This window comes from Aquila chrysaetos, chromosome 14 (assembly GCF_900496995.4).
Source record: "Aquila chrysaetos chrysaetos chromosome 14, bAquChr1.4, whole genome shotgun sequence".
Classification (NCBI taxonomy): domain Eukaryota; kingdom Metazoa; phylum Chordata; class Aves; order Accipitriformes; family Accipitridae; genus Aquila; species Aquila chrysaetos.
This window is the reverse complement of record NC_044017.1, coordinates 12,536,293-12,545,777: the sequence shown is the minus strand read 5'-3', so window position 1 is coordinate 12,545,777 and position 9,485 is coordinate 12,536,293.

Below are 9,485 nucleotides of genomic sequence, written 5' to 3'. Positions count from 1 at the left end.
TTGACTGTACCTTTTTGGGAAACCAGGAAATACAAACTGTCTGACAGTAGAAAGAGACAGGCTGAAGGCAAGAGTGCAAATTGGTAAAGGCATTTTTTCAGTTTAAAACCATTGCCCCTTGTTCTGTCACTTCAGACTCTGGTAAAAAGTCTTTCTCCATCTTTCTTATAAGCCCCTTTTAAGTACTGAAACGTTGCAATAAGGTATCCCCAGAGCCTTCTCTTCTCCAGGCTGAACAACCCCAGCTCTCAGCCTTTCTTTGTAGGAGAGCTGTTCCAGTCCTCCAACAATTTTTGTGGACCGTCTCTGGACTCACTTTAAAAGACCCATGTCTGTCTTGTACTGGGGACCCCAAAGTTGGATGACCCAGGTGAGGTCTCACAAGAGCAGAGCGGGGAGAATGACCTCCCTCAACCTACTGGCCACACTGCTTTTTATGCAACCCAGGATATGACTGGCTTTCTGGGTTGCAAACACACATTGCCAGCTCATGTCCAATTTTTCATCCACCAGGACCTTGCACTTGGCCTTGTTGAACTTCATGAGGTTCACATGGGCCCACTCCTCAAGCCTGTCAAGCTCCCTCTGGATGGCAAGCCTTTCTCTCAAGCAAATCAACTGCACCACTCAGCTTGCTGTCGTCTTCAAACTTGCTGAGAGTGCACTCAATCTCACTGTCTATATTGTTGATGAAGTATTAAATAGTATTGGTCCCAGTACAGAAACTTGAGGGACACCACTCATTACTGATGTCCCTTTGGACATTGAGCCATTGACCATAATGGTTCTTTGGATGCAGCCTTCCAGCCAATCTCCTTACTCATCTAACAGTCCACCAATCAAACCCGTATCTCTCTGATTCAGGGGTAAGAATCTTCTTTGTTAAGCATTGTAAAAAAAGAGCATTCCTATGTGGGGAGGGGCAGTGAGAGTCTCTGAGTCCCAAGAAGGAACTTTATGGTGGTGGGTGCCCTGTATCTCTGGAAAGCAGCAGTTTGCTGAGGAGACAAAGGTTTTAACCCCTCATAGAAATTAGACAAAGTAGAAAGTTTAAGGCAATTGAGAGGGAATGAAAAACATAATAACAGGAATATGATATTTTTGAAGTTGTGAAACTTGATAGTATTGTGATACTTTTTTCAGTACTGGTGGTATGAAATTTTAAAGTGGAATAATCCTCTCTTTGAAGTGTCTCTCCAAAGTCTGCAGAGAAGCCTTGTCTAGGTATAGAGCAAAAAATATCAAAATTCAGTGGAGAGCCTTTGTACAAATCTCTAGACATATTTCTTTCTGAAATCAACAGGAATTTTATTAGTACTACATCAATTTCCCAGCAAGTAAACAGATGACCATGTGGCTTCTGAAGCATCTGTGTGCAAAAGTGATGATGAATGTTGGAGGACACTTAGCAACATAATCAATTTTGTGATAGAAAGTCACCGTAGAATTGGAGGCACTGTGACCTTAGATCACCTATCTTTTGGTAAACAGATTAAAGAGAAACTTTAGCGGCATTTCACCATTTATGAGAAAAAAGTGGCTGCTTCATTCACTCAGCCATTTGTTAAAATTGAGACAAAAGTAAAATTCACCACAATCATTTGACTAAGCTAACTGATTACTCAAAATATATGTCACTTCTCACTAGCTAAAACAATTTAGAATTGAGAAATGAAAATAAGAACAGCAAAAAAACCCAAAACATAGCTGTGGTGTTCTCTGTCTGCCTAAACACTCTGTAATGGAACTAATCTGAGGTTCACTTCTGAAGATCTGACATTTTTCTGAAGTTAAGTGCAATGAACCATTATAAGTTTGTTTCTTATTATGCAGTTTGGAAAGAAGCGATGAAGCACTTTGTTCTTGCTTTGAAGAAAACTCTGGGGGCACATAAAGCAACTGACAGATTCTTGCTTACCACATTGTTTGGTTAATTTTAGTTGAACTACACAATCACAACAAGTTAGAAAAAAAACAGAACTACAAGATTGCTCAACTATTTTTAAGTGATGATCCCATTTGCTTATTCTTAAGTTTAATTTCCAGAAAGCGGTAGAAATAATGTGTTAACACAGCATTTTGCTAATAGCTGAAAGTGTCACTTAGATGGCTTTACCCTTGATAAAAGTGTAGAACATTTGCAAAATGGTATGTGGGTGTCTGATAAGACTAATGGTGAAGTAGTACTAAATATGAATAAGAGTATAGTAATATGGCCTTATAATGGAAAATAAGTGAAGAAAAAGTAGCGCTCCTACACATTACCCTCAAAAGATGGTACATGGCTTTCATGCAAGTATTCATAATATATTTGTGTGTGTATATATATGTGTACATGCATACAGAGAAACATATATATTCATGCATGTGCATGTACATATGTATATACACTACAAAACAGGTATCAGATAAGTTGGTCTACATGGTATAAACAATTATGGTAATGACAAGAGAATCAGTAAAGTTGCCTTTTAAAAATACAACTGAAGAGGAAAAGCATTTAATTAGTCAGTAGTACAAGTATAAATATCATAACTACAACAGCTGCAGTGTAGGTAACATTAATAATAGAAGTTAGAATAATACCGCTTATATAACACTTTTCATGTGCAAAACAGACTGCAAAGCAGTTTACAAAAAGACTACAATATCATTATCCCCAGTCTACAGAAAATGAGGTATAGAGATGTGAAGCACCTTGGGAACAAGAGACAGAACAGGAATAACACATAGGTCTCTTGATTTCCAATTCAATGCACAGCTACTTTGTGCCTTAAGAGCTATTCATTCAGTTTCTGCCATAACTTTTAAAATTAACCACAACTACTCTTAAAAAAGAATCATGTAAATTTAATCAAATTACTCTAACAGTTCTTGTACATTTTAAAGAGACAACTCAAATGACAAAATGCAGGATTGCAAAACTTTTTTTTAAAATAGTCACAGTTTTTCACAATCTGACAGTTGTTGGCTTATTTTCACTTTCACCCTGCCACCAAGATAAGCAGCTCACATAATACGATAAGAATATGAAACTAAACATCTAACTTCAAACAGAAATTTTATAGAACATTTTACCCTGTATTAAGATTCAAGCACAACTTCTTTGCCACAATTCAGAGGTAACTTTGCAAAGCTCACTCTATACATCCCAATGTATATACTGCAGCTATTAAAATTTATGAAAGGATGGCTGAGCTCAATTGATCTTTGTTTTTTAGGAAAATAGTGTGCTAGACCTTCCATCCATAGAGCTCTGTGGCTGTTCAGGAAAAATTTATACCACATTTTGATGAAGCCATTATATTCTAGGCATAGAAAACAGTAGACCGGTTTAGATGTAATGCTCAAACAGTATTTTGTCTCACAAAGCAAGTAATATCTTTTAGCTTCTTTGTTACAAGAATCTCTAGTGTAATTTCCTTTAATAGATACTTTTATTCAGATTAGAACACACATTTCCTAATAGGTTTTAATTATTTGGTGACTTCTAGTAAGTGTGACAAACGTATGCTGCTTCTTGCAGTGCTTACATGTTCCAAAGCAGAGCATGGTGTTTTGTCAGATATGCCTACCTGAAATACATTTCAGTGGGCTTTACAGACTGAAGATGCTCAGGAATAAACTTTCTCCCTATGGAGATGTTATTAAGTAAATTGATCCTTCTTGAATTTCTATAAGGTTTCTTACCACCTTTAATTTTTAATATCCAGTGATGCTCGGCGTAAGTTCAGCTTTTCTTCTGTAATACTATTCTTATGGGTTTATACATTCTGTGTTCACTCCCTGGGTTTTTATCTCTTAAGTGTAATTTATTACTTTGGATTTAAGTGTCACACTTTCTTCATCCTGATTTCTTGATTTGCCAAACATATTCGTTTCTAAATGAACTTTATTTGGTTAAATATTTCCAGGTAGGTTGAAAAGTATTTCTTGGTAAGAACTTCATGCTTTGTTTTCTTTTCCCAGAATATAATATTCAGCTTCTTGCTAAGAACAAAATAAGCATACCAAAAAATTGAGTCTGCCATTAGAAAGCACACTTCTAATGCACTTCAAAGTGCAGTACTATATACACATAGTACTATATTTTTGTAGGTAGTTTGTAAGTGTTTGAAAAACGTTTTTAACTTCTTGGAATTTCTGCATCTTCCAACTGTAATGTTTAAATAGATTTGCTTGCTTTTATTTTGGATAACAAGGAACAAACTTTTGGTAGTGTTCAGCCTAGGCTGATTAGAAAAATAGGTTTTCTGGCATGTGAAATATTTCAGAATTAAAAATATATTTTTATTTTTTATTTTCTCCCACAGAAAATAAAAATTTGATTTTTTAAAAGAAATGCTGTCCATTGGCAAATTATTCTAACAGAAAATTTCTGATTATCTTTACTTTGCATCCAGAAGTATTCTTTTTCTCAGTAAGTGATCTACATTAAAGCATACCTGAATTTTTTTTTCTCTTGGTTCCAAATAATTTTTGTAACACATGCACCAAAATATCCAATTCATTGTTCTTTTATTTTTTAAAAAGTGTTACAACTAGTGGAATTTGACTATTGAAAAGTACTGTGGTGACTTTGCATGTTGCAGGCCACATGTTATCTTTCTGAGATTAGGACTCATTAGTCTGCTTGTTTTGTTTTCAACAGATAACTCCACTTAGAGATAAAATAATAAAATAATAAAATAAAATAAAATAAAATAAAATAAAATAAAATAATTTTTTTCACTTGTGAATTTTACCTGGAAAAGAAATTTAAAACATACAGTACAAATGTATTGTATGTCCTCCCATTGTTTTGCATTCCTAAATGATCTGTTACCTGACATTTGCAAACACTTATGACATGCCTTCATGTGCCTTAGTTTATTTTTCTGCCTCACAGATCACAGATCGCTTGTGTTCAGAAAGTTACAGACATGATTTGCTCCCAGATTCCAGCAAAATGTGTCAATACACAAACTCACTACATTTTTGTTGTTCCTTTCCTAATGGCTTCTTTTTTTGAAGTTTCGACACAGTGCCTCGCAGGCACTGTCATTATTTTCTCTAACTATCAAACATTTAGGGAATACAAAGAGACACAATCATATTGTAAGAAAACACCATCATCTGCTATTGTGCATGCTTCTGTCAATATTGTAAAAAGAACAGGTTACCTAGAAACATACCAACTTTCCATGTTTTTAACCTCCACATTAAAAATATCAAAGTCATTCTGACCTGCCTTGAAACTTTGATAAACATAGGATTTTTTCTAATTTTTTCTTTCTTTCATCTCTCACTGACAACCAGACCTCAGGGATGAATTCTAAAGGTGCAGAATACCTGCATTTTCCATTGATATCAAAGTACAGATCATGGGAATTTATTTTTAATATATCATTCCTTTAATTTGCAGCTTAATTTTTACACATCTTATTCAACAGTTTTAACTGTTAAGCCAAAAGCTAGCATAAAAGGCGGTAAGCAGTACTTTATACTAACACAATGCAGAAGTTAAAATGTATATGAAAAACATTGCAAGTTGGAGTCATCAGGAATCTCATAGGACTATATCTGTGGTGTGAAGGTACTTTCTATCATATTATGTCTGCTCCACAAAGCAACAGTGAGGAATGTCAGCTTCTCAGTTTTCTTAATTCATCTCCCTAGGAATTCATATAAAGTCAAAGTAATCAGGAGAACTCCTTCCTGGAGTCTGGTCTGATATAAATCAATATGCATTGATGTATTATTTTTTTCCTGCTTTCCTCATCTTTCTCTACCTCAGTATTTGCTCCCTACCAGCCCTTCACAATTGTATACCCTTGTAAGGTCCTGTACTTATGTCTTCTATTAATCCGTCTCCTGACTAACGGTTTTAGACACATTTTTTCCCCTTCATTGATGTAATGAGTTCCCATTAAAAGTTTTATGTCCAGGTATCTCCACCATCTTCCTGTTTTTAAAAGAGGTCCATAATTTACTATCAGTTAAAAGCTGATGAGGTTTCTCAGCCAGTGGTAAGCAACATGACACACAAATATGTTGTCTTACATGACTGTCAAATTCTTTTTGGTAAAGCTGTCAACTTCTGGAAGCTAAAACTTGGGGGTTGCAATAACATAGAAAGAAAATGAACTAAAAAAAAAAGTAAAGAGTTTAATACCACTTATAATGTAGAGATACTACAGGTAAAATATTCTTATAGGAATTTCTGTCATTTAAAAGCAGTAGAAAGAGGGCCTTCAAAAGTTAGCCTTCATCAGTCACTGAATCTTATTGCTGTTCAGCTTTGGAAGGATTAGCATAGGTCATATCATATGAAAATTTGCACAGTAAAGTAGTGCCAATAAGGATTCAAAAAATGAAAATGGAGAAAAAATTCTCCAAACACTACTATTCTGGAATTTGCTTTAGAAGGATACAATAGGATATTTCATACACTTTCAGTAAGTTTGTTTCTCCAAAACAGTAGTAGAAACAACATAGAATCATAGAACAGCCCAGGTTGGAAGGGACCTTGAAAGACCATCTGATTCAACATTTTGTGGGAAAGAGAACCTAGGTGAGATTATCTAGCACCCTGTCCAGTTGCTTCTTTAAAACCTCCAGTGATGGGGACTCCATCATATCCCTGGAAAGGTTGTTCCAGTGACTGATTGTTCTCACTGTGAAAAATTCCTTTCTTATGTCAGGATGAAACCTCTCCTTATGCAACTTGCACCCATTGCCTCTTATGCTTGTCATGTGGTTCCTTGGGAAGAAAGAACCTCCCTCCTCTCTGTAGCCACCTCTAAGTACTGGAAAACTGTGATGATGTCTCCCCGAGCCTTCTCTTTTACACGGTCAAAAGACCTAACTCCTTCAGTCTTTCCTTACAGGGCAAGTTCTCCAGCCCTTTGATCATTCTGATGGCCTTTCTTTGGACCCTCTCCAGTCCGTCTGCATCTTGGTTGAATTGTGGGGACCAGAACTGGACACAGTACTCCGGGTGTGGCCTGACAAGCTCTGAGTGCGCAATGATCATGTCTCTCTCTCTGCTAGTAATGGCCCCATGGATGCAGCCTGGGACCTAATTTGCCTTTGTTGCTGCAGCAGTGCACTCCTGGCTCATATTCAACTTGTCCACCAGGACCGCCAGGTCCCTTTCAGCAAGGCTGCTCCCCAGCCGCACAGATCCTAGTCTGTACTGGGCTCTTTGGTTACGCTATCCCAGGTGTCGAACCTTACACTTGTCTTTGTTAAACTTCATACTGTTCTTGCTTGCCCACTCTTCCAGCCTGTCCAGGCCTCTCTGTAAGACGACTCTCCCTTCTGACATCTCCACGGTACCACCCAGTTTAATTTCGTCTGCAAACATGGTGAGCGTGCTTTCAATCCCATCAGCTGAATTATCCATGACATCCATGTGATCAATAAAATTTCTAATGCCTACATATTGATAGTTAAATTATTCTCATCTTTCTGCTCCCTGAAAGCCTGATGAGTCTCTCTTATCTTGGTTCTGTAAATTAGTTACTAAAACATTGGAAGTCCTCGTTACAATTTTCTTATTCTAGACTGTGATTACTGACAACTATAGGCTGACTATGAGGAAATCACCGCAAAATTTTCTGAAGAGTTGCAGGGTATTTTCCCTGAGAATTGAAGAATACTAAAGACATGAAAAATTGTTGCAGACTGCTGTAAAACTGGGAGATGTGTCCAGCAGCAAATACCTGTATCCACCAACTAATGTTTTATATCAAATTATGTTCCAGAACATTACAGCAAAATAGGGAAAACTCATGGAAATCCTGTTCTTGCTCTTGGCACTTTAATAGCAGTTGCACATTGTCATGACTGCATGTTTAACACCAGGTGCCAAAAATTCATAGTTCTACCGACAATTGTGTGCCATATGATCCATCTAAACTCTTGGGTAGTTTTTAAGCATAATACTCTTGTGACAGTTTTCACCTTGCCACTGATGTTACCCTTCCAAATTAAGCGAGCCCTTCAAGTGATCCCTCCTTCACATTGATCTTATTGAAAGAGAAAGCTGTAAACTAGCTTTCAGTGTCTTTTTCTTCAATGCTGTGATTAAAAAAAATCCATAACTATTATCAGCATTTGCCTCTTCTCAGTCAGATTGGCAAATTCCATTAACTTTACTGGATGTCACTGACATCAATCTATTTGGATTGAAGTACTGAATAAAAATGGCTGTTTATCGCATCTTGATACCATTGTGCACAGATGCATATCCAGGACTCAGGAATATTGGTTCATTTGACTTAGCTCTAGTTTCTTCTGAAGAAATAGGATCAGTATGGCAGAAAAAAAAAAAAACATTTTGAGGTTAGCTTGGAATGAAGTGAATAAGTGTTTTGGTTTTTTGGTTTTGTGGGTTTTTTTCCCCACAATGACAAACTGACATTCACTTTGACAGGACTCTTTTAAAGTTTATAAATAGTGTAGACAAAATTCACTCACTGACTGAATAAATAAATACATAGCTTTCTCCTGGATATTTTGGTATTTTTGGTGTGAGTGGCTGTCTCAACTTTTTTGCATGAATACTAGAGGACTGTGAGTTAAATTTCTTGCAGGATTTTCCACTTCAACAGCTTCTCAACAGTTGGATGTTCTTTTTTGCTATTCTGTGCCCCGTACACATTGCTGTTTTCTGGAAAAAAAACTTAACAAAAAAACCCCAAACCCAACAACACACAAATAAACAAACACACCCACACCCACACCCCTTTCACCTCAGTTTAATGAAATGTATTGTTTGGATGCTGCTCACAAAGACTGACTGCCAGAAGACTCGCAAGAACAGAATGTGCAAAGCAGGTGGCTGGCTTTGCATCAAATATCATTGATCAACTCCACAGTAATCCTGATGTCAACTAATATTTACATCAGTCTGTCACACCTGTGACTGATTGTGGCTCAGCTGTAGCCAAATAAAAACATTTATGAAAAGAAACAAAATAAAGCTACAGCTGCTATGGTACAAAACACACACACACAGAGACCCCCAAAACCAAAACAACCACCTAAGACATAGTACCTAAAACCAGGATGATTGCAGGCAGCAAATATAATTATTTTTGTTCAGAAATTAAAGATCTGGGATCACTGCCAGCGCACAAAATATGCTATATAATGCAATGAAGTGAGAATGTCTTTATCCCAGTTGTACCAGCAAAAAAAGTAGCCATAGCTATACATTCAATTCCCTTTCCCTCATTCTTCCACTGAGCACTGTTACACTTGATATATTTTAACAACCCATCATGGTTTGACCCCAGCCAGCAACTAAGCACGACTCACTCACTCCTCCCCCACCCAGTGGGATGCTAAGGAGAATCGAAAACAAGTAAAACTCGTGGGTTGAGATAAGAACAGTTTAATAATTGAAATTAAAAAATGAATAGGAAGATAAGAGAGAGTGAAATATAACCCTGCACAATGCAATTGTTCACCACCTGCTGACCACTGCTCAGCCAGTT